Source organism: Marasmius oreades, chromosome 7 (assembly GCF_018924745.1).
Source record: "Marasmius oreades isolate 03SP1 chromosome 7, whole genome shotgun sequence".
Lineage (NCBI taxonomy): Eukaryota > Fungi > Basidiomycota > Agaricomycetes > Agaricales > Marasmiaceae > Marasmius > Marasmius oreades.
The window spans coordinates 334,714-343,414 of NC_057329.1; positions in this window are offsets into that span (position 1 = coordinate 334,714).

Sequence of the window (8,701 nt, forward strand, 5' to 3'; positions counted from 1 at the left end):
ACCGGAATCTGAGTCTCATGAATTTTTTGGGCTTACTACCACCCAATCACTACCGTCGCCAGCCAGGCGGCTCAGTTACGCATTACGAAGTTACTTGGATCCTTTATTCAAGGAAGCTGTCTCCCCGAAATCACGCACATTGCGCACTCACAAAGGGATAAATTTGCGCCTCACCAAACCAAAGCTTTGATAATGTTCCGTGGTTAACGTTCCATGAAAAAAAAACCACGAGCGGCTTTTTCACCACGCAATCCTCCCACCTTCAGCGACTGCCAGTGCGGATGACCGGAAGAGTCAGATTGGGGACTATCACCAGTGTTCAAAGGGCTTTACCAAATTCCTCTGAGAGTCGGACCAGTTATCTGGTTCCCATCGCAGTAAACCTCCACCCGAGCAAGTCTTCTAGTCTCTTTTTCAAAACCAGATGATGTCCGTACTCAATTGCTAGTCGTTCCCCCGATTGCATGCGCACACGGCAACTTGTCATGCGGTCCCTAACTTTCCGTTGAGTCCAGACTCAGGATGCGCGTGAATCTTCACTTACCATGATTACAGGGCTCGCTTGTTCCAAGGAGTTGCACGATACGTCGGAACCTCTTCCTAGGTGGCTGAATCAGTACAAATATAACTGTTTGAAGCCAATGGAAGGTCGTAGTCAAGTCTCATCCAGTTTGGCGATGGGGGAGGTTCACATGTACTTCCGTACGCCCGGCTTATCGATCCTTGAAATTAGAGAACACTGATTTACATAAGTTTTGGTTTCAATATAAGGCTTTTAAAATGAGTACGGGCCTCCCACTCTTCGCGACGGAGCGCGAAGGAAGGCGTGTGAACATTTACAACAAGATCCCAGACTGTGGACCATGGAGAACGCAAAGTGAAGCAACAACGGGAAGTATGTATAGTAGTAGGAACCCAAGGCTTTGTCGTCTATTTGTCCCGACGTTCCCTATGGGCCGTCTACCGTCATACTTTCAATGTCAGCTACCGATCGATTTCCAACAGGTATGAAATTGATCTAAACCAGCTTTGTTGTGATGGTCGAAAATGAACCAAACCGCGCCTCGTGTGAGGAGACACATACATGGCGGTCCAAGTTGTGTTTAGGTGGGTGGAATGTGTGGGATGCCGTGACAACCTAACGATCGGAGGAAAATGAGGAAGCCTCAGGAGACCATGTAAGAAAACTAGTGAGGAAGTGGGCTGGCATTAGAGGAGTCCATGTAAGGTTATTATAATAAACACTTGTACCAGTACCCCGAGATGTTATAATGTTGTCCCATGAAATCCCAGTAATAATTCCCTCCCTCCCTTCATTAAAAATCTATTCCCAGTAAAAATCCTTTCCTCCCATTAATAAGCCTTCCTTTTATCCCATATACCAGGCCTTGCCCTCCTCTCATTAATAACTGTAATACTTTCAATAACATCAGCAAAATTCCTGATATGCTGTAATGCCATTACAGTGTTCACAATCCGGTATGACAGGCAGGCCCAAGCTGCCCGTTGTTATCTAATCTCAGGGGTTTGCGATAGTCTTACAATACAGTCACGATACTGTTGCAAGACTGTCACAAACTGTCTATTTTGTTGTAAACACCTGAGGGAGTTTTCAACGAGTTGTGGCCAGTAGTAGCAAGTTGTGATACTTGTAGGGAGTTTGGAAGGTTAGAATCAAGTGCAGGGCTTGCAATGAGTATCTGCATTTATAACAAAAGGTGGAGGAGGCAACTGGTTGTGAAGGTTAAAACAGCCTCAAACTGGTGGGACTGATATCAATAGCTGGAATGAGTAGGCGGCTGTTACCATGCAGTTACAACTCAAGGTTGCTACGACATCAAAAAAAAAAAAAACAATAACAATTAGAACAGTCAAATTAAATCCATTTTAAGTATACACCAAGCACATGGATATATGCTAGGGTGGTTGAAATAAACTGCTCAAAAAGACACCCCACATCTCGCTACCACTGCCAATGTCATCTGAAAAGGATATCAGCAATGCTGTACTCAGAATCTTAGAAGACGACACCTACATATCATCAGAAACCGAATCACCATTGAAAGACCTGAAAAGCATTGAGCAATAGTGGGGGCTGGAATGAAGGTAAAACATACCATATGCATAAACAATCCTTCTACAAGTGGCAGGTCCTGGTTCATCGTTAGTAAAAGTTACAGATACGAGCTTAGCAACAAGCACATACTGTAGGTGTGGTCAGAAGGAATACTTCTAGTGAGTAAATAATTGTGAACATTGTTGACACTGTGGAGAACAGTGTATCACGAACCTTTGGTGGAGTCGTCGCCTCAGTTAGCTGCATATATGTGCTTGCTATCTGATGATGGCAAGTGCTGGGTACTGAGTGCTTCAAGATGATCGTATACACGGCCTGCGAGATATGACTGGGTACTGCTCAGTTCCATCAAGTTTGAAGAGAACATACATACAATGCACCTTATAAGCCTCACACAACTCAAGCTCCAACAATGTCGAGTGCCTGAAGCTGGGGACTGAACAGTGATGCACAACGAGCTACAGATGGCCATACTATTGGATGGCCAGCAAGGCTTGAGGAGAATGTTGGTGCAAATGGGGACAAACAAGAGGAAGGGTCCATGGTGGGAAGGGAGAAAGGAAGGGCAGAGGTGAGTTCAAGTTTCTTGGTCTTATATACAGTTCTGGGTTGGCTGTGCATGCTAAGGCCAGAGATATGTCATATTGGTTATCACCAAGTGCCAAAGAGGGCAGGAGAGAGAGGGAGATGTATTGAGTGCGTTGAATGGTCAAAGAGCAATGGTGGTAGAGGGAAAAAGATTGTGGGAAAACAATCTGGACTGCTGTGTTGTTCTTATCAACCAAGTTATCACCATTAACCATTAAGCACCTTACTACCAATTGGAAGGAAAAACAACCCCCTTTTACAATAGTATCAAGTTCCACCACTCTTGCATCAAATTTTGTCATGGTTCCATCAAATTGTCATTAGCAGTAACTATATTATGACAGTATTTTAACTTGCAAAACTCATACTAGTAGTTCCATCCAGTTGCTTTAGATTTTGATACTATTCTAACATTGTTATAAGAGTATTGTAAGACTTTTTAACCTTCCCCAACTGTAGCACTGAATTGTAACTGCTGCTACCTGTGGTATTGGGGTTACAGTGTTTCCGGATTTTTGCTGATGAACATTGATATTTGGATGCCCCCCTGGTTGGGACTCAGGACCCACAATCACCCCTGTTTCCTGTCCTCTAATCAGATGGCTCCCCATTAATAATTTCCTATGCTTTCTTATATTAATGATCCATGATGCCTGAAAATATTTATAATATCCAGTACCCATTGCGCTGCAGCCACCTATTTCATGGATTTGTTATTCAGTATATTTTGAATTTTTTAACATATGAATAACAAATATATTCTGTTTATCATATATTTACAATTCCTGAGGCCACCTTTATGTATATTTCTGTTGATTTAATTTAGAGTCATCACTACAATACACTGTATCTATAGTGCTCCTTTGGTTTACTTTTTGGTTTATTTCTAGCAGTATAATATTAACCAACTTACTGCAAGTGGATTGGCCTTCTCTTGTATTTTATGTGTTGTCTTGTCGCATCCCATTGTGTCCCATCATGTTCCATCCATGTACTGACAATCAGTAGTGTCAGAATTTCAGCCCAGTGTTAACCAGCATTAGAAATGAAAGAAAAATTCATAGCAGATGTTACACTCACTCTACTGCCTAGTTATGCAACCTCTGATGTCGTAGAAACTATTCCTTCCCTTAAAAAACCCAGTTTGTCCCAGTTGATTTTTAGAAAATCAGGCCATAGGCACCAAAATGATTTTATAACAATATATACCCATCTCTCAAGCTCCCCAATGTCTTCATCACTTTTGACCAGAACCACTTTATGAATAGTATGAGCAACATGCTGTCTGTCTCTAACCAGTAAATGTCATTTTGAACTCTCAATGCCAATGGAAGAGCATCTGTCATGAACTGAACCAGGGGTAGCACCCTACCGTTGACTTTTCCGCCTATGGAGTTAATTGTGGTCAGACTTGACGTATGATCAAGGGGAATGTCATGTGAAAGGGTCAATTCATAGGAGAGTACTCCTAATTTTAGGAGAAGGGGTCATTAGTATAGGAGTACAACCCTTTCTATTAGATAGGTATATAAGGAGTACTTAGTAATAGATAGTTCCCCAGAATTTGATCTCCTTTCATCACCTCTTTGTCCTAATTCTCTATCCTTTTCCTATCTTTGTCTCTCACCTCTGCCCAATTCACTCTGTCGCTCTACGCTGTCCAGGTCACCTTTATTAGAGGACTCACCGTCTAGGTCTAGTCGTGGTCTGAACTTGTCCTAGAGTCCCTTCCTTTGTGTTAGAGTATGGGATGGGGTACACATGGATTAGGTATGTGGTACACTACATTGGTGTACGTTGGGTACTGTCTATCATATGCTCTTGTCGTTGTTGGAGTACCGGCTCATAAGGATATGATCCTCGTCACAGGACACTCTCATTACCGAAGGTTCACTTTCGTTATAGGAGTGCAGTTCATTGTACGGTTCACGGATATTCACAATATCGGACATCATCATTATTCATTCTCCTTGGTCGCCAGCTCTTGTCATCCTCTATTGCCGATAGGCTCATAGAATGGTTTGCCAGCATTAGTCTGGAGTACGATCTCGTAGTAGGTCGGAGTACTGGGGGTTGGTACCCCTCGGAGCACGCCCTATGTGGGTGTTGGGTTGTTGTAGGCATATGCTATCATCAGCGTCAGGGCTTGAGGCCCAGCATATGCATAGGCGGTTCACCCTCCTGACAGCATCATAGATATGTTCAAAATATTCCAACATAAAGTTCTTGATGATCTGTCAGGAGGGTGAACTGCCTATGCATATGCCAGGCCTTGAGCCCTGACGCTAAGGATAGCATATGCCTAAAATAACCCAACACCCACATAGGGCGTGCTCCGAGGGGTACCAACCCCCAGTACTCCGACCTACTACGAGATCATACTCCAGACTAATGCTGGCAGACCATCCTACGGGCCTATCGGGAATAGAGGATGACAAGAGCTGGTGACCAAGGAGAATGAATAATGATGATGTCCGGTATCGTGAATATCCGTGAATTGTGTGGTGAGCCATACAATGAACCGTACTCCTATAATGAGAGTAGACCTTCGGCGATGAGAGCGTCCTATGATGAGGACCGTACCCTCACAGGTCGGTACTCCGATGACAACGAGAGCATATAATAGATGGTACCCAACGTACACCAGTGTAGTGTACCACATACCTGTAACCTAATCCATGCGTACTCCATCCTGTACTCTAACACCGGAGAAGGGACTCTAGGACGAGTCCAGACTACGATTAGATGGCGAGTCCCCTAATAAAGGCGACCTGGGCGACATCGAGTGACAGAGTGAATGGGCAGAGGCAAAAGGTAAGGATAGGAAAGGATATAAAGGAAGACAAAGGATAAAGGATGAGGGACAAAGAAGATCAAATTCTAGGGAAATATCTACCACTAAGTACTCCTTGTATACCTATCTAGTAGAAAGGGTTGTACTCCTATACTGATGACCCCTTTTCTAAGATTAGGAGTACTCTCCTATGAATCAACCTCTTTCACATTATATCTCCCTTGATCGTACACTGAGTTCAACCGCAGTTGACCGTATAGGAGGAAAAGTCGGCGGCAGGTACTACCCCTAGTTCAGTTCATGACATGATCCCACTCCCTTCTTTGTCATTTATCTCTGTATATGCACCAACAGTGATCAATTTCTCCCTCATCATTGTATCAGGCAGGTATTGGAAGTCACTGGGCAAGCCTCAAAGAAGGTCAGTAGTCCTGGATATGTTTTCAATGTCATATAACACAATACTATAATCAATACTTGAGTACAGTCTCAAAATATGGTGTCTATTAACTATTTATTTTGTGTGGGATTATGGATAACTGCACTGAGCATCAAGAATAACATATCCAGATTCTAGACCTGAATTATTTGGAGTAGTCACCGAGTGCACGCATGGGCCCATGAGCCACTCTGACATATGGAACTGCTGACATTAATGGGGAAATTGATGACCATTAATTTTTCATGTGGCAAGAAATTGCCATTATGGCTGGATTGAAAAATTGGGATCCACCAGTAATGAAGGCAACATTCAGTTGCCAGTTATCAATAGACAAAATTTTCACGAAGCAAGAAACATTGAAAATTTGGGCTTGACAGTAATGGAGGCAATGTTTGGGCCTCAGTTATTAATGAACAGATTTTCCATGCAGTGAAAAGCTTGCAATCTATTAACAAAGCATTATAATGAAATATATAGTCTTGTAGGCCCAAGGAAAAACCTCACATTCATTACAACAAGTTGGGGTATCCATACAAGACTTCATTGTAATACTACTACATGGTCTGTTGAGCATTAGTCTCAGCAGCCCTAGCCAGACTTGACCTATAACAAGGTTCTGGGTTGAATTTGATATCACTGTATAGCCTATACACTAGTGTTATCGTTGGCGCATTCAGTTTGGTTCAGCAGAGTTTGTACCAGTTTGGGCTTTGATGGGTCAGCAGAAACCATTCAGGGACATGGTTTGGGCCAAAAACCTGACCCAAACCAGTTAAACTGCGGTTCCTGAGTGAATTTTCCCCAGAAAAATATATTAAACTTTTTGACGACTTTTTGTGACAATGATGGCAAATGGCAATCACTTTGGTGTGAGTGATGATACTCTGATGTGACATTTCTTGTGACTAATAGGTACAAGTGACCCACTGGGTTGCATGGTTCAAAAACAGGGTTTCTCAGGCCAAAACTGTTCTATATTTGGTTTTTTTGGCAAACTGTTTATGGAACCTTTTCAGCAATTTGGTTTGCAGTTTGGTTTCAAACTGGTGCTAGCCTGAACTGATGAGAACACTACTATACACCAGCAAGCCTTGACATATCTGATAGGTAGCTGAGCTACCTGATAACCGTAGTTAGTCTAAACTTGTATGGTAATCTGGTGATCATAGCACTAAAGTACTTACTTTGTCTGTGGATTTCTGGCAAAGGGTTGGCAACTTGGCATCATAATGAGGATATCTGGGAGTGAGCTGAGCACCCGCTGAGCCTAACAAGGTCTGAAAGGTATCTGATGGGTGACTGAGCAAAGGACACCACCCTGAGGTAATCTGAGGGTGAGCTGAACATCCACCATTTGTCTAACGTGGTAATGCAACTTTTGACATCTATGCTAATGTGACTTAGTCGACTATGCTACAGGGTTCTTTTTGCACTTTAAACAGTGCTATGGAGTGATATTTATCGTATTAAGAACTAGAGTGAGCCCGAATTGCTAGTTAAAGCTAGTGCCGCTAGTAGAATGTGCCATAGGCGCAGCTAGACCAGTTAGAGAGAGCCGTAGATCATGTCAGAAAACTGTATGACCGTTTGAAACCTGTAGAACACTATGAGCAGAGGACTTAAGCGGTAATTCACCGAGTTCTACTCTCTACATTTTACTATGCACTGGCATATCAAGGGATTGTACTATTAGAAGACTTGTAGTCTTCACAGAACCGTTCGTAGCAGAACTTAACGGAGTCAAAAGACCTTCATACTAGGAGTACCTACTTCTACGGGGGATTTAGTTGACAAGAAATCAGACATAGGACCACACAGACTAGGAGAAATTTGATATGACCGTAGATTGAGTCCTGATCTGAGGAAAAGACAAAAAGACATGATACAGATCCCAGATCACAGATAGAGCACCTAGGAACCAGGCAGGAATGAACAATGGATCTCAGAGTCCGCGCTGTTCATGTGCTACGGCGATTCAGAACTCTGGATCCATATGCTGGAACTACTTGGACACACAAAGTCCATATGAATTGATAATGTCGAAATGCAGGATAAGGTCTGTAGGCAGGAAATACCATATGGTACACCTATGTAGGTCCATTCTACATGCTGAAACAAGAATGAAGGACGGTCCAGATTGGTCCAAAACATATGATTCGAATACGGAAAAGCTCCGTAGACAAGATTCTGCACATGTAGCGGTCCCTAGCGATAAGATTCCACATGGATTCATAGCTACAGTGCATCATTTTTAGAGATGAAACAAGTAGAGATAGGATTACAAAGCTAGCGTAGAAGTAGTATAAAAGCTCATGTATTCGTAGATAAAGCAAGTACTACCTGTGCATAGGAGGGTCCTGGGTGGGTTGCCCATGAGTAACTGCTCTTGACACCAATAGAGAGATTTGCCCTGTCTTTGTGCAGTGAAACAATAAGATTTGATTTGAACTATACGAGACCGTTGAGGTCAAACTAGAGAACTATCTGTCTGTAGGCCGCCAAGGTCTTGATTACTGTTTCATGATCCGTCGAGGGTCTTAGCGTTCGTGTCCGCCGAGGATTTAGTTTTTGTGTCTGTCGAGGGCAATAGTCTCCAATTGTTCGAATTAGTCTTACCGTAGACAAAATTCATAGTCCCACTTAGTCCACTGGACAATAAACAGAGCCCCTACAAACCTTAGAATCCCCGTAGCTATGGTGTTTTACACTTGCAGTTACACATTGATTTCATAAAACCATCATACGATATTGAGACTGTGATCTTGTGTATAACCTTTGCCAAGGAGTCCACCCTTGCAAT